The following is a 24,295-nucleotide window of genomic DNA, read 5'->3' on the forward strand; positions in this document are numbered from 1 at the left end:
GCCCACCTCTTGCCCGTGACAAAGGTTTCTGCTCTACGCACACGTCTCGCTCTGTCGCACGGCCAAGTCCAGAGTGAGCCAAGTTGCGCCCAGAGTGCTGCGTGTGGCGGGTCACTTCCGGAGCCGTCCCTGGTGGTCTAGTGGTCAGGATTCGGCGCTCTCACCGCCACGGCCCGGGTTCGATTCCCGGTCAGGGAAGGTGGATCTGTTGCTCTTCCCCTAGGACCTGTGAGTAGGTAGTAGGGTTTTTTGGGCGCGGCCTATTTTGTTATGACGTATGCCCTAAGCTTATTAATATTCCTACGTCATAATTGGGGGGCGTGATTTTAGAGTTATTTCCTTAATTATTCCTACGTCATATCCGTCAGAAAGTGTACACCCCTAAAACCCTGAACAACAAGGCCACCCATAAAGACCCCCCCCCCCCCCTCTGAAGGCAACGCCCCGAAACTCTCCTCTCTATTTAAGACCCCGCGCTGCTTTTAGGCAATACCTCTTTAATTCTCAGCATCTGAAACATCCCGCTTCTTCAACATGTCCAGCGACATCAACATGAAACCCCGCAAGAAACAATCCCGGGCAAGGGTTCCTGTACTCACCAATTTGAAGATTGAACGCTCCTGGGTGTTGTTCTGGGGGGGTCGACGGGGTTACCGCTTTAAAAGGGATCCCAGCTATGTTGGAGTGGAGCTTTTTGCTTTGGGAGAGAAGGAGGGTACGTTGGAACCTTTTGAGACGGTGATTGAATACTCTTTTGAGGACTGGTTGAAGGTGATGGCATGGAGAGACCTGGGGCTTGTGGATAAGACTCTAGAAGGCTTGCAAGAGGGTCCAAGAGAAGGCGAAACGGAGTCTCCGACTCAGAGTTTTGAAAGGTGTGAATGGGAAAGCTTGCAGAACTACGGTACAGTGGTGAAGAGTCTATCTCTAACTACTGATCGTAAGGTTTTGTTTAGCAGTACCCTGATTACAAACCCTATTGAAGGGGTTGTGGAGGATCCAGAAAAACAGGTTACTGAAATTATGTTTGACGCCGTGGACTGGCCGTTCTTGAAAGAGGTCATAAACTGTATAAATGATGGTTTTGACATCTTGACCAAATGTTCACAACTGGATTCTGTTAGAAGGAGAATATGCTGGATTATGGATTATATATCCCCCTTGAATGACGACGACGATGATAAAACAGACGACCTGTGGGGGGTTGGAGGGGGGTCTGACGGCTCAGGGTCTACTCTCTTCTAAGAGGGCGGTGTGTCGTGACGTAGTGAAGAGATAGGATAAAAGGCGCAACAATTCATTCATGGTTTAAAATTAAAGAGAATGTCTTACCCGAAAGCTGCGGACGTCGACAGGCTCTACAGGCCTCTTCAAACCCGGGATCACCCCTGGTTCTATTCCCCAGATTTTGTATACACTCCGGAACCCTCTGACTGCGGTTACCCTCCAAGACCTCAGACCCCGGTCCCTCAGGACGAAACAACATGCGGAGCGATGGATGTCCAAATGAGTCTCGGGGATCCCCAGCCTCTGGAGCTCATGGAGGGCCTCGATTTTGCCGAACTGTCTACCGTCTGTGCGTCTCAGGAGGGGGTCAGTCCAATGGATGTAGAAACACCCCACAAACCACCAGGCGACCCAATGAGCATCGGACGGTCTCGGGGGCGTGATGAAGACGCAGGATTTATGCCCGGGGTAGGTGTCCAAGTAAGCAGAGTGGTTAAAAGCACCCTGGTGTATATTCTGAGTGCTCTCATCGACCGAGCTCTGAAAGAAGTCTGTCGGGGGTGTGAAGTGAATCACCCCAGTCAGTTGAGACACAGTTGTTTGTTTGAACCAGACCGTTACTATTTCCTGTTCTATTTCAACGTGTTTTACAGAAGACTGAACAAACCGTGGCTGAAACCGGCACTAATCAAGGCTCTGTCTTACTCCCACATACATGTCACTGCTGGACAAGTCCAGAAAATCATAGATGAGATTTTGCTAGAGCTGAAAAAGGAGCCGTTTATAATAGAGAAACTTGGGCAGCTGCTCAATGACCTGGACGAGCCAAGTAGAAAAACCGCTGGCAAGCTAAAAGCTTATTTCTTCCGTAAAGAAGTTAAAGCTGGGGGCAGCGACGAAGAATTCGACATCTACGCCACTGATTCAGACTCTGACCTGAACTAAGGGACTTTGAACATGGGGAATGTTCTGGACTGCTGCTGCAACTGGTTCTGTCATCAACACTCTGCAGCTAACCTGAGAGCGCTATTACACCATGTGCTTGACAGAAAAGTAGCCAACGCGAGCCTTTTCTCTACAGATTTAACCATCGATGAGGATCAACTTTCAAACCTGGAAAAGTTAATGGTTGCTGTAACAAAGACCGGGGGGTACGAACACTGGGATGAAGCGCTCAAGGGGGCCAAGAATGATATTAGGCCATTTCATCAACATCTGTATGACCTTTTACTGAGCATGTTTAATACCCCTCTGTTTACTTTTAAAATAGGTCATATTGTTGTTTTATTTACATATGTAACTGAGGTGTGTGCCTACAAGATAAAGAAACAGGTATTTGTTGATATAGATCAAGTAACCAATCATCTGATTTCTTTTTGTCTGGACCGTAGAAAAAATTGTTGTGTATGTTATACTTTTCTCAAATGTCTAAAAAGGGGTATCTGCTCTCCTGAAGTTGAATAAAAAACCTTGTATAAAAACTTTGCGCATTGTGTGGGTCTGTGTGTTTATTTGGCAGAATGACTCGGCAAGCTCCCCAAATGCATGAACTATACTACAACCCAGCCAAGATTGGGGGTTTGGCGGGTAAGAAGGGTTTTCAAAGAGGACTCGCTGAGGCCAGCGTGAAGGTTAATGATGTGGTTGTTTCAGAATGGTTACGGGAACAAGACGCCTATACCTTACATAAACCTCTCAGGATTAACTTTAAAAGAAACCGTGTATATGCAACTGACATAGACTCACAATGCCAAATGGATCTAGTCGATATGTCAAATTTATCAAAACATAACAATGGTCACAAATTTATGTTGATGTGTATCGATGTGTTATCAAAATATGCCTGGGCTCGCATTCTACATAATAAAACAGGTCGGGCGGTGACAAGGGCCTTTGAGGATATATTGTCCCAGGGACGATGTCCTAAAAAACTGCAGACTGATAAAGGAAAAGAGTTTCTCAACAGAGAATTTCAGAATCTACTGAAGAGACACAAAATACATCATTTCACCACCGGTAATGAGCTTAAGGCATCGGTGGTGGAGAGGTTTAACCGCACCATAAAGACCAAAATGTGGAGATATTTTACAGCGGTCAACACGTTCAAGTATTTTGATAAAGTTCAGGATTTTATCGATGCTTACAACCAAGGGTATCACGCCAGTATTAAAATGAAGCCTATAGATGTTGATCAAAGTAATTCTTTTAAGGTCTATAAAAAATTATACGGCCCATTTATTAAGAAGGGGAAAACTACTTATAAGTTCAACATCGGTGATGTGGTTCGCGTTTCAAAGCTAAGGAGTACTTTTGCCAAAGGTTATGAACAAACATTTTCTGACGAATATTTTACAGTTACCGAACAGGTGGCTAGAGACCCCCCCGTGTACCGGTTAAAAGACTATGACGGGGAGGATATAGAAGGAACGTTTTACGAAGCCGAGTTACAAAAAATTATTGTGGGTAAAGACATTGTATACAGAGTTGAAAAGATATTAGCTGAGAAAACCCAGAACCGGAAAAAATATGTGTTGGTGAAATGGCTTGGATGGCCTGAAAAGTTCAATAGTTGGGTCCCGGAACAACAGGTTTGTGATATTCAAGCCTTATAACAACATGCCCGCTGGTGTGATGGGGTCATTACTTTCGATACTCAAGATGGAATCAGGAGGCTTCTACGTGACTCTACCCAGTAACGCCTCTCTCGATATATACCCTAAAAATGAAATATCCAGTTACACGGTACAATTTGGAAAATCTATAGATCTAAGGGGGTCGTGGGAAGTGGGGTTGGCGGAAATACAGTATCCTTACACTTGGGCTGTTTTACAAGATAAGGATGCCACCTTCGCCATTTTTGACGATGTTAAAAAGAGTCAATGGACATTCACGATGCAAGGAGGTTATTATGACAATGTGGATACAATATTAGATGAGATGCATAAACAGTTCTCAGAAGGCACCCCCAACATCAAGCTATATTACAACCCTATTAAAAACAGAGTGTACAAGGTGTCAAAACCTGGTATTAGCATTCAAACCAAAGGACAACTGGGGCGTATATTAGGGTTCTATTCTGACACAGAGAGCAGGTTCTCAGAAGTGGTGGCACCCTTCCCGGCTGACATCAGTGGCGGCTTTTACACTCTTTATGTGTATACGGATATCATAACACACCAGAGGGTCGGGGATAGCTATGTCCCCCTTTTGAGAAATGTACTTATTAAAGGTAAAAGCAATGACATGGTCACAATTACTTATGACAAGCCACACTACGTACCAGTCTCAAAGACCCACTTTGACAACATCACGATCGAAGTAAAATCGGATCAGAATATCAACGTACCCTTCCGCTTCGGTAAAGTTATTGTCAAACTACATTTTCGACCCCTGAAACAGTGTGTACATTATTAAAATGGCTACCTCGAGGGGTTATGTAGATCCTAGCGCCTATGTGGATTATTACAAGATGCAAGCCGGGAACGGCTTGCCCGGTTTTGTAGGAGCCCCCACAATGTATGGAGCCGGTCTAGGAGGACTCTTTCGTGGTCTCTTTAGAATGGCCGTACCCCTGCTTAAGAGAGGCTCTGCTATAGCCAGACCCCACTTGAAATCAGCGGCTAAAAATATTGTTAGTGACGTGTTCACCAATGTTATGAACCGGGCAGCTAGCCATGAGCAGCAGGAGGGTTCGGGTCTCATGGTAATGGCGAGGAGGGGGGGTAAAAGAAGAAACAGTATGTGTCCACCAGGGCGACGAAGATCCGTGGCTAACAAAAAACGAAGAAGCTCTCATTCGCCAACATATCGTGGAAACACTCGGAGAAGGAAGCAGCACAAGAAAAAACCTGCAAAAAGAAAGTCTCAAAGAAAGACAAATAGAGCCTCAGGATACATCTTTTAAAAATGTCTTTTGTCCACAGTCTATCGGAAGAATGCGTCAAATCAGAACTGGATCTGTTTACAGTTCCATACACTCAAACGAGTATAGATAAGAGCATATATGTAGAGATACCCCCTCTTTCCGCAATTTCAGATACGGCCCCTCTGGAGTTTTTTATTGCTGGCAATGGCGAGGATTATATTGATTTGAATAACACATTTATTTTAATGAACTGTAAAGTGACTGATGAGGATGGCGATGCAATCGAGAAGACGGCCAACGCTGGGGTCATCAATTACCCGGTGGCCACCATGTTTTCACAGGTGGATGTGACCCTGGGAGATCGGCTCATTAGTCAAAGCAGCAATACTTACCCCTATAGGGCCATGATGGAGTGTATCCTTAATTATAGTGAGGAGACCCTAAGCAAACAGTTCAGCCCCGGCCTTTTCTTCAAAGACACCCCGGAAGCTATGGACGACCAGGATCCAGAGGGACTCAATAAGGGTTTGCAAAAAAGAACGGCCTTTTCAACAGAAGGGAGGACCTTTGAGCTAATGGGACATATTCATGCAGACATATTTTTCCAAGAAAAACTCATGCTCAACGGGGTAGACATTAAAATTAAAATGATCCGTAGTAAAAGTGCTTTTTGTCTGATGACCCCTGATACTGAAAAATATAAACTGACCATATTATCGGCCTCGCTGTTTGTGAAAAAAGTATCCGTCTCCCCGGCGGTTAAACTAGGACATGCGCAGGCTTTAATGACGGCAAACGCCAAGTACCCGATCGAAAGAGTCTATATGAAAGTCCACAGTATCCCCGCAGGGACACGGGTGATGAACCAGGAAAATCTGTTTCTAGGCCAGCTCCCAAAACAGGTTATTATAGGTCTCGTGGATAATGATGCATTTACCGGGGTTTACAACAAGAACCCCTTTAACTTTAAACATTATAACGCGGAATTTATAGCACTGTACGTCGATGGTGTGCAGGTTCCATCCAGACCTTTTCAACCTGACTTTGAAAACGGCAACGCGGTTCGTGAATATTACAGTCTAGTACTGGCTACGGGTCGCCATCTCAAGGATCAACCTCTGCTGATCGATCGCCGGGAATACTGCAGCGGTTACACCCTGTACGGTTTCAACCTGACCCCTGACGAAGAGTGTGGACAACATTTTTCACTGATGAAGACGGGCAATATGCGTTTGGAGATGCGTTTCAAGCAGCCTCTACCACGCACTGTAAATATGGTCGTGTATGCTGTGTTTGACAACATTATTGAGGTGAATCAGAGGAGAAACGTTCTGTATGATTATTATTAAAATGAACACCAGAGAGCTCAACCACATCATGAATGCCCTGGACGGCTCACGGAAAGTGTTTCAAGGAGTCTACGCCTGCGACCAGCTGCCTAAATTTAAGATCAAGAATTTACCTGCAATGTACATAATCAACACACACCCTAAAAATATGCCCGGAGAACATTGGCTGGCTATTTATCTAAGGGAGGACCGCCGTGGGGAATTTTTTGATTCCTATGGAAACCCCCCGGATTTCAGACCTTTCCCTCGGAAGATCAATAACTTTCTGCTCAACAACTGTCAAGAAACCATTTACAGCGGTCGTCAAGTACAAAGTCTTCAGACCTTCACTTGTGGTCAACACTGTGTGTTTTTCTTATATCATAGATCTAAAGGAAGGTCATACCCCGATATTATGTCCTTGTACAGTGAGGATTTAGGCCAAAATGATAAAAAAGTGGCAGAGTTTGTCAGGACACTGTGGACCCCCCCTTATAACACAATTACTTACGACCCTAGCCAGCCATGTATACAGATGAGGTGTTCTTGTGAGGATTTTAAAAGATGTCATGCGTGTTAAAGTGAAAAAATAATGAAAACAGCCTTTGAATCATTAGTTTTGTTTTTATTCAACACAAATCTTATACAAAGCAGGGTTATGTTATAAATAAATGTACAACATTTGAAAATAAAAATAAAAAATAAAAAAATTGTTTGTCGGTTCCTTATTTACAGGGGAGACAAATAAAAACATGAGATTAATAAGCTTCCCAACGATGGATAGATCCTGAGGAGGGTTGCTCAACACGGTCAGAGTAATGAGATATCGGCGTCAGATCAGTCACCACCTCTTTACACAGACGGATTTTTTGTCGCGTTTCCTGGTTAGGGACTGTTGATTGGGGCATGTTCAGACAGGCCATCGCCTGTAGGAAAGCATTCCAGCCTACAGGTCGGCGACTATCGGGTACCTTATTAGTGCTAGTGACACTCTTCAACAAATCAAACATGTGTGAACCTTTGATCAGTTGTCCTTTAAAAACAAATTCACCCTGTTCATTCCAAGTCGTTACCCGCGGTTTCTGAACCATTTTGTGCAGAATATATTCTGCATGTCTTTTGCTTCTGGCCGGCATGTTTCTCAAAACATCCGTTACAACATCTCCCTCTGAACTCTCAACAGGTTCGGGCACCGCAACATCTTTATCAACCGTACCCCCCGCATCAGTCCCAGAACCATTTTCTTGAGAGGCCATGGTTAAAGTTAAAATGTTTTGATCTTTTTCACCCTGTCTAACCAGACGGAGGTAGCGCTGTAACGTGTTGCTATACATCTGGGCTTTGGAATACTGATTTAAATCGGCCCTGGCCAGTATAGCTTTCATTTCAGAGTCCAGGTTGTTTTCGGCCGTTTGTCTAATGGGCTCTGGCCCGACAACATTTTTTCTCAGTTTCTCAAGCTGCTCCTGAGGGATCAAAAACATTTTCTGAGCATATTCCATTATTAACCCACTCTGGAAGCTAGAAGACTGGTTAGGAAAGGCACGGCTATGCTCAACAGCGGTCCTATAAAACCTCCGGTTTGATTAATCTTCTTTCTTTTTCTTTTAATAGAATACTTCTTATTAGCGATGATCTTGATAACCGCTTTTTGTTTTTTGAGTTTAGAATGTTGAGAAGGGGTTAGGGGTATATTACCGCGTAAGATGTTAAAAGCTATTTCACACAGGGTCTCGATCAAATCCGAGGGGGCCCCTGCCAGCACAGCTTTCCTATGGCGCGGGCTCCCCTCAAATAACATTTGCAAAAGCGGCAGATTTCTTTTAATCCGAACAGACATTCTTATTTATTTCCTTTTCTTTAGCACATACACTGCCGGCCAATCGGGCGGGCACAAACCTGTTCTGAGGCGAAAGTCTTCTGGGGTTTGTGCTTTTAAGTCCACAATCAAGTACCCGTAGGGTTTTTTGGTGGCATCCTCAAATGCCTCCAAAAAGAATTTGGTCTGGTTAGGGTACATTTGACGAGCCAAGACGGTGACCTGTAGTTTATCTCTGGGGTTTTTAAAAAGAATTATATAATTGGCATTTAAATTAATAGTGCGGCTTTTTTTACCTTGAAAAAATAGATTTTGAACTAAATAAATAATACTTAAATTCCTATGATGAGTGTACTTTGTGAAAGCTTTTTCCACTTCACTGTTGTCACCGGCCTGCTCCATCAGGTCATCAAGGATCACTAGATTAGTTTGTCCGGGCGGGAACAGGTCATCGTCACACAACGAGGCGGGGAGACCTTGCACAAATTTCAGATTATTTTTTTTTGATGCCAAATCATCGTAGAGAGGTTGCCAGCAAGAGTAACACCACACTATGTTGTCAAGAGCTTGGGACACGGTTGCGTCCACATCTTCTATGATGTTCTTTATAAGATAGCTCTTACCCGAATTGGAGGGACCGGCTATAATACAGGAGAAAGGGTGTTGAAGTCTGTTATCAAAACCACTGCTAATATCCATAAGGCAGAGTGGTATAATCAGTCTTCAACACTCTTTTATTGTACACCACCCTGAACCGTTTGTTTAGTGATCTATTTTCCAATGTGTACCCCTTTTTATTGCGATAGATCTGATTTCCGGCTGTAATAATCTCGCGAGGAGGCGCGTCTTTCTCGGTTACAAAACTTTGTACCAGGGTCGTCAGAGACTTGATGTTAATGAGCTTGTTGTTACAATGGTTCAGAGTGAAACCCTTAACTTTCATACAGGTCTTACCCGCAGCCGTTCTGTATGCGTAAGTCTTAGGACCCCCTGAAACAAACTGCACTATGTGGTCCTGAGGATCTAGCTCGCTCGTTAACTCCCCAAGGTAGTCCCCGAGGGGAGGGACCCAATCCCCTGGCCTGGTGACAAAGATTACAGAGTCAGTATCATGATAGAGCGTGCGTTCCTGCAGCTGATCCATTAAGTTGTACAGTTCAAGCCGGGCGTAAGCCGTGGTAAAAACCGCTATGAAAACATTAACGTTTCCCTGTTTGGTGGGGAAATCTTTAGGGGCCCTCCACTGGACCTGTGCCACGTGGTCATTTAAGAATTGAAAGTGTGATACTGCATGTTGTTTGGAAAAGATAAATTCTATAAACTGTTCAGGGGTTTTAATCAAGGTTGTGTTTAGACGGTTATTTCTTTCCCCAAACTTACCCCACAGACTGTTTAAAATCAGTTTGGACATTTGTCTCTTGGCGGGGTTTACAGTTATGTTCCCCGGCTCTAGACGGATCCCTTCCTTTTCAAAATATTGCTGAACGTACCGCTCTTTGGCAGCGGAGTCAACACACCATGAGGGATAGCCCGATGCCTCCTGTTTCCCTTTCAGATGGGTCATAATGTACTCAGCAAAAAGAGTATCAGATTTTTCAGAAAAATGCCAAACCTCATACACCTTACCGACTCTGTAACCTTTCTCCACCGCCTTGTCAAGCTCAATGCTACACCAGACACCCGTCAGCGCTCTCTCGTCATCACTGTGCAGACAAGAGGTATTTTGATTTTCAGTTTCCACACACGTTCTACACAGAGGGAACATCAATTTTCCCAAACACCTGTAAGGCAACACGGGTAGGAACAGCTCACGAGGAGGGTACATGGTGACTTTGATCAAACCAAAGTACTGTCCGATTTCGAGAAAGTCACGATAAACAATGGTTGGATGCCCCACCGGGTACATTTTGGTCTTGTTGACATAAGGGTACAGACTGGTGAAATCATAGTAATCTACTCTCTCACCCTCCTTTACCTCATAATGTAAACAGAGGGCGTTGGTACGACCCCCAAATAACGCATCCCTGGGCTCTAGACGTTCAGGAAAGTCCAAGGTTTCCATAAGCCGTTGTACCCCCACATCCTGTTGCTTCAGGGTCGTCCACGCGTGTTCCCAAATCACCAGTACATTCAAACCATAGGTGTTTTTTAAAGTTTCAATTCGTTCCTGGAAATCATAGTACATATCACCGCAGAGTTTTTGTGTTACGGGGTTAAAGGTGTTTGGGTCGAAGCACTGAGGACAGCCATGGTAAATACAACCAGAAAACTCATAAGCGGTACGCCGCCCGGACACGTCGCTAAAACCGTCTAAGTAGTAAGGACCCATTTTGACTTCCTCTTGATTTAAAGCATGTCTGATGAAGATGTTATCCCGGGCACTCAGATATTCCAGCCACTGTATGGAGACAGTCGAAAAGTTCTTTTGTCTAGCACGATAGTTGTCAGAAGTGGTGTCCGCTATAGTGTTTTTCTGCAAGAAATTGGATCGATACATTTTCATGCAGAGAGACGCTATGGTCACACTTTGCAAAGGGTCGAGACCCGACGTGTTGATAACCTCGGTGCGGAAACGCAAACAGGCTTCTATAAGGATCACCACATCATTTTTACAATAAGCGGCCATCTCTTCTCGGAAATCAAAAACACCCCCCTTAACCGTATTGTACCATTTAAAGAATTCCTCCCTCTCATGAGACATCATAGTATCAACCCCATAATAAGAGGCGGGCGGGTAGGACCCTCGATAATTTTGAGTGTCCTTAGTATTAAAAAAATGGCAGAACCAACCTTTCTTCTGAGCCTCAAAACCCAGAGCTTTAGGCAAAGCGCTCAATTTCATGGGGAGGAAATTTAACGAGTCTATGTAACGTTGGTTGAAAGCCTCGTCGGTGAAACACATGATCTTGCTACCCTGAGCTATTATTTTTGGGGTCACCCCATTTTCCACCAGATACTTCATCAATATGTAAGAATCATAACCCTTAGCATTGTGGGCAATAAATGTGTAATTGAGGTATTTTGGACCGCGATACCGCGTAAAGAAATCCCTGACACAACTCTCACCGCTAGCTGACCACTCACAATCCAACATGTCAATACAGTGTATATAATTAGCAACATGGACCCCGTTTTCTTGCCGGCATTCAAAATCAAAAAAGACATACCGGTTGTGCGGCGGCTCCTTTTTAACCGGCTGAATAAAGCACTGGTGTTCAGACCCCGGGGTTAAATCCGCATTACAGATCCTACATCTCGGTTCCAGACATTTGTGTGGTTTAACCTCATGAAAACGGTACTGGAGGCAACACTGCGGGCAATATTTAGTTTGATCACAATAACTCAGTTTTTTAACCCCCTCAGCAGCGGCCCTCTGCACCTTATGTTCGGAAAAACAGAATGCGGAGAGACAAATCCTTAAGCAATCTTTACATCGGATGGTAGGGGCCAAACCCTTACGACATTGCGGATTGAAACAGACGTTACAGTAACCGTCACAGCGGTGCTTAAGCTTATCATTGAAGGCCTTATAACACCAATGACAAACATACGAACAACCCAAAAAAGCCGTCAAACTCTTTATTCCAAAGTAATGACTATCACTTAGGAAGAGAAACAGTGTCTGTGTATGGGTTTCAGGATGTGTCTGAAATTTCACAAATACTTCCTTTACCTCACAACGGTACCACACAACAATTTTTAAAGACAACAACTCCTCAAACATGGCAATGTCTGAAAAGGCAACCATCTGTTGAGAGTTTAAGCCGGCCCTCTGATGAAGCATTAAAGCCTCTTGCATAGCTTGGGGTTCAGGCATGTCGGGGGTGAGTAGTTTTATTAAACTGTAAGCAAAACAGAGCTTATTGTCCCCATTGGAACTCACCACTAATTGCCTGAGCTTGTTCCTAATTATGTCGTTCTTCAAGCATTTTGACAGTCTTCTAAGCGCCCTACCCTCAGGGTTAGGAACCACATTCATTACCAGAGACAGACTTTCATCAGCTAAGATGGATGCGTTACTTTGCAATAACGCTTCGATTTTAGCCAGAAATTCATCAACATCTAAATTATCTCCACTCAGCATTACAGATAGGTTGCTAAACAAATCATCCCCTCTGAGTTCTAACTGTACAACATCTCGAGGTCTGACCCTTTCAGCAACCTGTTCAAGCATGTTTTGCAAGGCCTCGTGTATGTTGACAAATATTTCTGCATAATTGTCACAATTTAAAAGTTCTGCAAAATTAAAACGCTGAATCATTTCAAAATTGTTATAGGCCGGTCTATCTATAATCACGGGATCACTGGTACTTTTGGACACATCATCATTTTGAACAAAGCCTTCAACCCCTACATTCTCACAGAGCATGTCATCCACAGCCTTATCAGTCTCAGAACCCTCCACATTCCGAACACCCCCACCGCTGACATCTACAAAACCCCCTTTTTGAGGAGGCTCATTTAAAGCCTGTAAAAGTCCTTCAAAGATATCCACCCGGTTAATGTCAAGACCCTCCTCTATAGTGACGGCTGCTTCTGCCGCCGTACTGTGTTCTAATTGTCTCAAATCATTTATAATAGGGGCAGAATTTGGTCGGGGTAGCGTCTCCAAAGCCTCCACCATTTCAAACAAATCGGGGTGAACTAGGGGTTGAACCTCTATAAGCGCTACAGTTGGGAGGTGGTTATTTAGATCATTGACCATCTGTAACAGGTCGGGGTTCACGGTAAGTCTGGTAATTCACATTCTATCGGTGGTGATTGGGGGTTATTTAAATCATTTATCATTTGTAATAGTTCCTGGTTCATTGGGACATCAGAGGAGTTCACAACAGGGCCGAGGGTGTTCTCTCGGGAAGGTCTTTTTGGGGCCCTAACTTGTTCATAATCCTTTAGTTTGTGAGTTCTTTTACCAAGTCCGGACATTTTTTTTATTTTTTATTTTTCCAACAACCCACAATAGTAAGGCGTTTTGTATCTATTAAAACATTAAAAACGGTACAATTCGTTAGTAAGGGTATTAATAAGGGTGTTTTGGCTCTCTATCACAAGGTTTTGCCCCACTAACACAAGTCTTTGATTTAGTAACAAGGTATGTAGCAACTCATGCCGACCTTCAGGAAGTAGCTCCGGGGGATGGTGTCCTGGCTCAGCTGCAAAGGATGGTCGCTCCGGTAAATCTCGGTCGAAGGAGGCAGGGAGCGAGCGTATACTCACGGACGGAGACCAAGAAGGCCTTTGCGGTGACACCCTGGCCAATCGCGGTGTACTGTTCAGCGTTTCTGTAGCCAAGAAACGGGGCTGGGGGGACGATGTTGAAACCAGTCCGTCGTTGGGTGGTGTGTCAACCCTGACTGACGGCGACCCCTGAGGTTGTTGGTTGCCTGTATTTGTTCCGCCCGACAATGCGGCGGGCTGAATCTGGATTGTTGAATTACCCCCAGAAGGCTGTGGCCTGAGTAGATGTTGGGGGGTCTCCAAGACCACCGTGGGGGATCCTCTCGGTGATCTCTCCGGGGAAGATGTTTGATCCCACTTAGACGGGGTAATTGTCCTCAATAGCTCATCCACAGAATGACTATCCCAAGAGTCTTGGGAAGAATAAAAATATACATTACATTTACATCTTTAAACGGCGACAGAAATCAAACTTAAAACAACATGCCCAGGACCTTCAAAACCTTTAGCTTTTTTAGACCTTTGAAAATAGGCTTAGACATTCACTACAACGCCTTATTATTTACAGACAATATATTTATTAGGACTTGATAATAAATGTAAAACAGAGAAGCCTCTGTAAATAAACTGTTTCTTAAATGTAATATTGTTAATAAAACACTTTTTATACACACACACACCACATTTCATTTTTAAACGAACCTTCCAAGTGTAAACGCTTCCTGATCCCGGGACTTCCTGTTTCACAAACGTTTTCACGATCTGTTTAAATATTAAATACAATGAACACCTTCAAGCCTTTTCCTACAGCCACTTTAAAACAGAAGTATAATTGCGGGAGATAAGCCAAACAACTTACTAAAACCTTTCGGACAGCTTTACTTCCTAACCAGACGGTCGGGCAATCGGTCATTTCTAAACACATGCCCCAGAAACAAGCCTAGACCTGTCCGGACTTCTAAAGATCTTTCCCAGAACCCCCAAGACCTACAGGAAATGGGCACCCCTCGCTTAAATATTAGCCCTCAACGGGCAAACAAAACCCTTTTAAAAACATTAAAGTTTGAAAGATCTTACTTACCTCCAAAGAATAATCGTTTCTTATGTTTTTCAGCTGGTTTAGCTTTTTGCACTTCTGTGAAGGTAAGAGACATGTTTAACCTTTAACCACCCCGCTTTATAAAAAGCTTTAACCTCTTACAAGCGGCAGATATATACTCACCGCTATCAGATACAGGGGCTGACGGCCTTTCAGATTCTTGAAAGGTTACGGTTCTCGAAGGTAAAACTAAACAAGCCCTCGATGTGGAAGGCCTTTCGTTGTCTCGAACCACGTTTCTTAATACTGTTAGAAAGGATATTTTTTTAAATTAACAAAACGGGCCTCAAACATCTTACAGAAACGTTATACAAACAAACAGGGGTTTAGTTCTTACCCGGTCGGCAGACAGCCTGTCTAGGGACAACCACTTCTCTTGGTTGATCCTCGGAGACATTAATCACAGGCCTTTCGATAGTTTCTGTGTAATTAAAGAGACCGCCATTAATATATATTAAAACGTTTTCATAACTCTAATGAGCCGCTTCAAAACACAACCACACACCCATACATAAGAACCCTTGAGCGCAAACACAAAAATCTTACCGTCGTTGTTCCAGATGATCTCCTCAGCGTTGGGAATTAACTCCTGTTGACTGGCTGAAAAATAATTTTACAGAACTTAAAACAGATGTTATAACCTTATTTACAATACATGCCCACAACCCGCTCTGAGTCAATGAAAATAATCTGAAGACTTACCTAAAAACTCGTTTAAATCGAAGTCGTTGATGTTGTTTCCGGACATTGTTGATCTTTAGGCTTAAATCGAAAGGTCAGTATGAGTCTGTCGAGCTGAAGACCAGACCTTCATACTTATACTGATGGCCGGATGCCGGATCTGCTTGTAAGGCATTGTTCTGGGCTGGCCTTTGTGCCGTCCTGTTACCAATTAACATATCAAAACCAACCAATAAAATGACCCTGCATCAATTTCAAATAGAAACCAAGATGGCGACGATCTCTCTCCTCTCTACTCTAAACTTTTATTAGAACCTTTTGGTCTCTCAAAAAAACATTTTTAAGCATCAAGACCTATAGTCAATAAACACTAAGAATATTTCAGGCCTTTATACGCGCTAAAAAACAACCTGAGCCAAGAAAATAACTATAAAGATCTAAAATAAGTAGCGCTTTTACAGTGATTTTTTTTTTTTTTTAATAGCGATGCTTTGTTTGGTATTAAACAAGTCACAAACTACTCAGAACAGCGTTTATCCCCACAAAAGAGATATTTGGGTTTATTTTACAAAGCTTATAAATTATATAGTTTAAAAGTATTCTGAATGTTTTGAGACCACACGCCATGCCTACGTTTGTCTGAGCCCACCCCCGTCCCCCGTGGTGTGAGTGATTTAGCCTTGAGTGTTGTGATCTATTTAGCATTGAGTGATCAGTTGTTTTTATTTTTTAAATGATTCCTTATCATCAGGGATTGAGCCTGCTAAAATACCTTAAAAACATATCCTTATCTTAAGTCTAACTCTTATGAGCTTTAAGACCCTAGAATGTATTTAAGTAAAACGAATGAACACATTATGTGTGAGATAAAATATAACCACAGCTTTTTTTTTTTTTTTTTTTTTTTACAAAAACAATTAACCTATACCGACAAACACCCACACACACACACACCCTCTTTTTTTAAATTTTATTTTTAATTAAATTTGAGGGGAGAGACAGAGCCATATACATTGGGGTTAACATAAGTACCCTATGCAAAACAGGAATTGTTAGGACCTGTGACCATTACAGACAACAGAACTTGTTGATCTTATAAAATGATTGGGCGAGAGAGAGAGATATAGAGACAGACAGAGACAGAGCCAGTGTGAATATGATAAACGCACTATTCAAAATGGCATTGTTAAGACCTGGGACCATTACAGACAACAGAACTTGTTGATCTTATAAAATGCTTGGGCGAGAGAGACAGAGAGAGAGAGACAGACAGAGACAGAGACAGAGACAGTGTGAATATGATAAACGCACTATTCAAAATGGCATTGTTAAGACCTGGGCCCCTTACATGTATATTTAAAAAAGACCCCCAACCACTACAGGAAGAGCCGACCCATTCACACTCTACAGTTGACCAACAAGAACAACAAGAACAACCGGTTATGGGTGGCCTTGTTGTTCAGGGTTTTAGGGGTGTACACTTTCTGACGGATATGACGTAGGAATAATTAAGGAAATAACTCTAAAATCACGCCCCCCAATTATGACGTAGGAATATTAATAAGCTTAGGGCATACGTCATAACAAAATAGGCCGCGCCCAAAAAACCCTACTATCTACTCCTGTGTGGTGCATTTTCTCTCTCTCTATCTGTGATTAAATCCTTACTTATATACATATGTCCATGAACGTTTCTGGAGCTCATGTACATCACATCACACGACGGGCCGTGTTCTTTTCGGTCACTTTGAAAGTTTTGCTCATGACAATCCTTTTCTATTGCGGCACGATGGCTGCCACCGAGGAAGGAAAGTCGTCCGCAGTTGGCTGCAAGCTTGCCTGAAGCGCAGGAAAGGACTTACTCGCGACGTGCCACTTAAAGACTGAAGAAGTGGGGGTCGGCCTCACCGAGAGCCCTGAGGATTAGCTCACGTGGTAGAGCGCTCGCTTAGCATTGTAGCGTTATGTTGGGTGTATTTGGATAAGAGCATTTGGGCTCTGAGCTGAAGCACTGATGAAGCCGTACGAAGAATTCTTTTAAAGGACTTTATTAAATAAAGAACTTTACAGACTGCGCTGCCCGCCTGTGCCCACCTGATCAGTGGAGTTTTACAGCTGGACAATTGACTAAGTCGACTGTATACGAAAGTGTCAGTCATTTAAATAGCTATTTGAGTCTTAAGAAACTTGACCCTTGGAACAAACACGGCCCTGCTTTCCTCAAAGACTTTGTCTTCAAATAAGTAAGGTGAGAGACCCTGCTTGCCAAGAAGATTTTGTGCACAACCTTGGAGCCTTCAAACCAGTGGAAAATCTGTTTGGAAACGACTCTACTTTCGCGAAACCCCAACTTCCAGGTGTATCGACTGAGTGGAAGTTCTTGGACAAAGCCGAACCGGACTGCCTTTGTTCCAAACCACACGGACCTCGTGCCGTGTGCTGTTATCTGAGCCCGAAGCCAGAGAGGCCTCTCTGCGACGAAGTTCAGATAAGTTTAACAGTTTGGAGTTCATGATTCATGACATTTGAGAAATCAATTAGAAATGTTAATCTGTGATTCATAACTCTAGAATGTGTAATATCATTTAGTTTTCTTAAATATAAATGTGTGTTGCATTAAACTGTTTTGTTGATAATTTTAGAAATAAAATCTGTCAACGCCGAGAAATATCTTCTAATTCCTGTTTAACTGTTAAGTCTGAAATTGACACAAGTTAATAGAAATTAGATTATTGGTGGCCCTGCCTATCCTTAATCATTGAATAAAAATCAGTTAAGGGAAATTGTGGTAACAAGTAATGATAGGATCTTTCTCGGCACCTAAACGTGAATGAGACTGATATATATATATATAACGAGAAGTTACCTGACATAAATACTAACCTGCGTAGTTATTTAATGTCTGACTAATAATACTAACGAGAGACTCACCTTCGTCTTACTAACCGGTATTGTAGTCAATGTGTTTATAACCTTTTTTGTTTAACGATTTGTGTTATCATATGTGATCCCATGGTCTTTGATTTTGTCACGGAAGTGATTTGTCTTCGATTTGTTGATCTAGAGTTGAATTGTAATTAGTTTTTCCCTTTTGTATAATTAGTGTAGTGCTACATTTAGTCTTTGTTTTGAATACATTTGACAATTTATATCTTTGGAATTGGTGTCTGCGTCCAATTATTACAGAAATTGAGTTCTACAAGATTCCAGGATTCGTGATAAGGTGATACTATGAATTCACTTCTTTAATTCAAATGTATAAGTGTACCTTACGCTACAGCATGCGAGAGGCAGCGGGATCGATGCCCGCATTCTCCAAGGCCTCAGGCGCTCGTGCCCCGGTTTCGGGGGAGAGTCGCTCACTTTTCTTGCCGCAGACACAGGCACAAGGCATTGCCTGTTTGCCGTAAGGTTATCAGACACAACGCGCCGGCGACGGCTGCAGCATTAGCACGCCGGCTGGCCCTTCCGAAGTTCCCCAAAAACGACCGAGATGCCTTCCTCGACGTCGTAACCCCAGGAACGACCGCAAAGGCACTCCAACCCTCAATCTTCCGATCCGAAGTCAGACCGAAGAGACTGTATGATGTTTTAGATTAAAGATAGTATGCAGACCGAGCAAGTTAGATTTATCGAGCTAGCAAACAGCAATTGAGGCACCTGTTCGGGACGTACCCTGTAGAAATTCCTGTCAACGATAAAAGGATCAAACGGTGGAGAAAAAGCTCGCAGGATGTGTGTCAAAACTCTGTTTGTGGACTGAATGGCTTTCCCAGATTGGCAGGGACTGTTTTTGGTATTGACTGAGGGACAGTTGTAAAAGACAACCTCTCACCGGACCTCTGGCATACACCAAAGAAAGCCACCTCACCTCTCCCCCGGATCTCACAAAACACAATCCCCCCCGCCCCCAGGGAAGACAGACCGCAATCGGACTCGGGCTTGCACCTTTTGATTGGATGATCGGCCGCAAACATTCTATGTCATTTTCTTTTAAAGCTTCACTCGTGCTTGTAAAAAACCGAGGTCTCACTGAAAGAATGCCCTGACGTGGTTGCTTCCAAGCTAGCTGGTTTACAAAGTTCCTTTTCGCTTTAACGATGATTTCCAAGAAGGGAAATAATCTATCTGTAATCTGTCATCACAGGCACCTTCTTCTCCGTTAAGCCACGCGGTCACCACCAGGCCGACCCGGAGTTTTCGCCAATTTGTCTCCAAGCCTCCCAAGAGGGAACATAAACAGGTCTTATTTGCAGACACAGGCCCTCACGCAGGGAGACCACAGCTTCACCGCCGCTGCCCCTGCCAAAAGCCCCAGGTCCCACCGAGACTTGAACTCGGATCGCTGGATTCAGAGTCCAGAGTGCTAACCATTACACCATGGAACCAAGCCCGCTGCCCACCTCTTGCCCGTGACGAAGGTTTCTGCTCTACGCACACGTCTCGCTCTGTCGCACGGCCAAGTCCAGAGTGAGCCAAGTTGCGCCCAGAGTGCTGCGTGTGGCGGGTCACTTACGGAGCCGTCCCTGGTGGTCTAGTGGTCAGGATTCGGCGCTCTCACCGCCGCGGCACGGGTTCGATTCCCGGTCAGGGAAGGTGGATCTGTTGCTCTTCCCCTAGGACCTGTGAGTAGATAGTAGGGTTTTTTGGGCGCGGCCTATTTTGTTATGACGTATGCCCTAAGCTTATTAATATTCCTACGTCATAATTGGGGGGCGTGATTTTTGAGTTATTTCCTTAATTATTCCTACGTCATATCCGTCAGAAAGTGTACACCCCTAAAACCCTGAACAACAAGGCCACCCATAAAGACCCCCCCCCCCCCCTCTGAAGGCAATGCCCCGAAACTCTCCTCTCTATTTAAGACCCCGCGCTGCTTTTAGGCAATACCTCTTTAATTCTCAGCATCTGAAACATCCCGCTTCTTCAACATGTCCAGCGACATCAACATGAAACCCCGCAAGAAACAATCCCGGGCAAGGGTTCCTGTACTCACCAATTTGAAGATTGAACGCTCCTGGGTGTTGTTCTGGGGGGGTCGACGGGGTTACCGCTTTAAAAGGGATCCCAGCTATGTTGGAGTGGAGCTTTTTGCTTTGGGAGAGAAGGAGGGTACGTTGGAACCTTTTGAGACGGTGATTGAATACTCTTTTGAGGACTGGTTGAAGGTGATGGCATGGAGAGACCTGGGGCTTGTGGATAAGACTCTAGAAGGCTTGCAAGAGGGTCCAAGAGAAGGCGAAACGGAGTCTCCGACTCAGAGTTTTGAAAGGTGTGAATGGGAAAGCTTGCAGAACTACGGTACAGTGGTGAAGAGTCTATCTCTAACTACTGATCGTAAGGTTTTGTTTAGCAGTACCCTGATTACAAACCCTATTGAAGGGGTTGTGGAGGATCCAGAAAAACAGGTTACTGAAATTATGTTTGACGCCGTGGACTGGCCGTTCTTGAAAGAGGTCATAAACTGTATAAATGATGGTTTTGACATCTTGACCAAATGTTCACAACTGGATTCTGTTAGAAGGAGAATATGCTGGATTATGGATTATATATCCCCCTTGAATGACGACGACGATGATAAAACAGACGACCTGTGGGGGGTTGGAGGGGGGTCTGACGGCTCAGGGTCTACTCTCTTCTAAGAGGGCGGTGTGTCGTGACGTAGTGAAGAGATAGGATAAAAGGCGCAACAATTCATTCATGGTTTAAAATTAAAGAGAATGTCTTACCCGAAAGCTGCGGACGCCGACAGGCTCTACAGGCCTCTTCAAACCCGGGATCACCCCTGGTTCTATTCCCCAGATTTTGTATACACTCCGGAACCCTCTGACTGCGGTTACCCTCCAAGACCTCAGACCCCGGTCCCTCAGGACGAAACAACATGCGGAGCGATGGATGTCCAAATGAGTCTCGGGGATCCCCAGCCTCTGGAGCTCATGGAGGGCCTCGATTTTGCCGAACTGTCTACCGTCTGTGCGTCTCAGGAGGGGGTCAGTCCAATGGATGTAGAAACACCCCACAAACCACCAGGCGACCCAATGAGCATCGGACGGTCTCGGGGGCGTGATGAAGACGCAGGATTTATGCCCGGGGTAGGTGTCCAAGTAAGCAGAGTGGTTAAAAGCACCCTGGTGTATATTCTGAGTGCTCTCATCGACCGAGCTCTGAAAGAAGTCTGTCGGGGGTGTGAAGTGAATCACCCCAGTCAGTTGAGACACAGTTGTTTGTTTGAACCAGACCGTTACTATTTCCTGTTCTATTTCAACGTGTTTTACAGAAGACTGAACAAACCGTGGCTGAAACCGGCACTAATCAAGGCTCTGTCTTACTCCCACATACATGTCACTGCTGGACAAGTCCAGAAAATCATAGATGAGATTTTGCTGGAGCTGAAAAAGGAGCCGTTTATAATAGAGAAACTTGGGCAGCTGCTCAATGACCTGGATGAGCCAAGTAGAAAAACCGCTGGCAAGCTAAAAGCTTATTTCTTCCGTAAAGAAGTTAAAGCTGGGGGCAGCGACGAAGAATTCGACATCTACGCCACTGATTCAGACTCTGACCTGAACTAAGGGACTTTGAACATGGGGAATGTTCTGGACTGCTGCTGCAACTGGTTCTGTCATCAACACTCTGCAGCTAACCTGAGAGCGCTATTACACCATGTGCTTGACAGAAAAGTAGCCAACGCGAGCCTTTTCTCTACAGATTTAACCATCGATGAGGATCAACTTTCAAACCTGGAAAAGTTAATGGTTGCTGTAACAAAGACCGGGGGGTACGAACACTGGGATGAAGCGCTCAAGGGGGCCAAGAATGATATTAGGCCATTTCATCAACATCTGTATGACCTTTTACTGAGCATGTTTAATACCCCTCTGTTTACTTTTAAAATAGGTCATATTGTTGTTTTATTTACATATGTAACTGAGGTGTGTGCCTACAAGATAAAGAAACAGGTATTTGTTGATATAGATCAAGTAACCAATCATCTGATTTCTTTTTGTCTGGACCGTAGAAAAAATTGTTGTGTATGTTATACTTTTCTCAAATGTCTAAAAAGGGGTATCTGCTCTCCTGAAGTTGAATAAAAAACCTTGTATAAAAACTTTGCGCATAGTGTGGGTCTGTGTGTTTATTTGGCAGAATGACTCGGCAAGCTCCCCAAATGCATGAACTATACTACAACCCAGCCAAGATTGGGGGTTTGGCGGGTAAGAAGGGTTTTCAAAGAGGACTCGCTGAGGCCGGCGTGAAGGTTAATGATGTGGTTGTTTCAGAATGGTTACGGGAACAAGACGCCTATACCTTACATAAACCTCTCAGGATTAACTTTAAAAGAAACCGTGTATATGCAACTGACATAGACTCACAATGCCAAATGGATCTAGTCGATATGTCAAATTTATCAAAACATAACAATGGTCACAAATTTATGTTGATGTGTATCGATGTGTTATCAAAATATGCCTGGGCTCGCATTCTACATAATAAAACAGGTCGGGCGGTGACAAGGGCCTTTGAGGATATATTGTCCCAGGGACGATGTCCTAAAAAACTGCAGACTGATAAAGGAAAAGAGTTTCTCAACAGAGAATTTCAGAATCTACTGAAGAGACACAAAATACATCATTTCACCACCGGTAATGAGCTTAAGGCATCGGTGGTGGAGAGGTTTAACCGCACCATAAAGACCAAAATGTGGAGATATTTTACAGCGGTCAACACGTTCAAGTATTTTGATAAAGTTCAGGATTTTATCGATGCTTACAACCAAGGGTATCACGCCAGTATTAAAATGAAGCCTATAGATGTTGATCAAAGTAATTCTTTTAAGGTCTATAAAAAATTATACGGCCCATTTATTAAGAAGGGGAAAACTACTTATAAGTTCAACATCGGTGATGTGGTTCGCGTTTCAAAGCTAAGGAGTACTTTTGCCAAAGGTTATGAACAAACATTTTCTGACGAATATTTTACAGTTACCGAACAGGTGGCTAGAGACCCCCCCGTGTACCGGTTAAAAGACTATGACGGGGAGGATATAGAAGGAACGTTTTACGAAGCCGAGTTACAAAAAATTATTGTGGGTAAAGACATTGTATACAGAGTTGAAAAGATATTAGCTGAGAAAACCCAGAACCGGAAAAAATATGTGTTGGTGAAATGGCTTGGATGGCCTGAAAAGTTCAATAGTTGGGTCCCGGAACAACAGGTTTGTGATATTCAAGCCTTATAACAACATGCCCGCTGGTGTGATGGGGTCATTACTTTCGATACTCAAGATGGAATCAGGAGGCTTCTACGTGACTCTACCCAGTAACGCCTCTCTCGATATATACCCTAAAAATGAAATATCCAGTTACACGGTACAATTTGGAAAATCTATAGATCTAAGGGGGTCGTGGGAAGTGGGGTTGGCGGAAATACAGTATCCTTACACTTGGGCTGTTTTACAAGATAAGGATGCCACCTTCATAACACACCAGAGGGTCGGGGATAGCTATGTCCCCCTTTTGAGAAATGTACTTATTAAAGGTAAAAGCAATGACATGGTCACAATTACTTATGACAAGCCACACTACGTACCAGTCTCAAAGACCCACTTTGACAACATCACGATCGAAGTAAAATCGGATCAGAATATCAACGTACCCTTCCGCTTCGGTAAAGTTATTGTCAAACTACATTTTCGACCCCTGAAACAGTGTGTACATTATTAAAATGGCTACCTCGAGGGGTTATGTAGATCCTAGCGCCTATGTGGATTATTACAAGATGCAAGCCGGGAACGGCTTGCCCGGTTTTGTAGGAGCCCCCACAATGTATGGAGCCGGTCTAGGAGGACTCTTTCGTGGTCTCTTTAGAATGGCCGTACCCCTGCTTAAGAGAGGCTCTGCTATAGCCAGACCCCACTTGAAATCAGCGGCTAAAAATATTGTTAGTGACGTGTTCACCAATGTTATGAACCGGGCAGCTAGCCATGAGCAGCAGGAGGGTTCGGGTCTCATGGTAATGGCGAGGAGGGGGGGTAAAAGAAGAAACAGTATGTGTCCACCAGGGCGACGAAGATCCGTGGCTAACAAAAAACGAAGAAGCTC

At 43.9% G+C, this 24,295-nt stretch overlaps 3 non-coding genes across 3 annotated transcripts; 2 read left to right on the forward strand and 1 right to left on the reverse strand.

Annotated features, from left to right (window-relative positions):
* Positions 1 to 126: 126 nt before the first annotated feature.
* trnae-cuc (transfer RNA glutamic acid (anticodon CUC)) lies at positions 127 to 198 on the forward strand. Its single transcript has one exon. It is a non-coding gene; the product is annotated as a tRNA-Glu (tRNA).
* A 19,315-nt stretch (positions 199 to 19,513) lies between these two features.
* On the reverse strand, positions 19,514 to 19,585 carry trnaq-cug (transfer RNA glutamine (anticodon CUG)). Its single transcript has one exon. It is a non-coding gene; the product is annotated as a tRNA-Gln (tRNA).
* A 135-nt stretch (positions 19,586 to 19,720) lies between these two features.
* trnae-cuc (transfer RNA glutamic acid (anticodon CUC)) lies at positions 19,721 to 19,792 on the forward strand. The gene has a single exon. It is a non-coding gene; the product is annotated as a tRNA-Glu (tRNA).
* The last annotated feature ends 4,503 nt before the right edge of the window (positions 19,793 to 24,295 follow it).

Source organism: Amia ocellicauda, chromosome 6 (genome assembly GCF_036373705.1).
Source record: "Amia ocellicauda isolate fAmiCal2 chromosome 6, fAmiCal2.hap1, whole genome shotgun sequence".
NCBI lineage: Eukaryota > Metazoa > Chordata > Actinopteri > Amiiformes > Amiidae > Amia > Amia ocellicauda.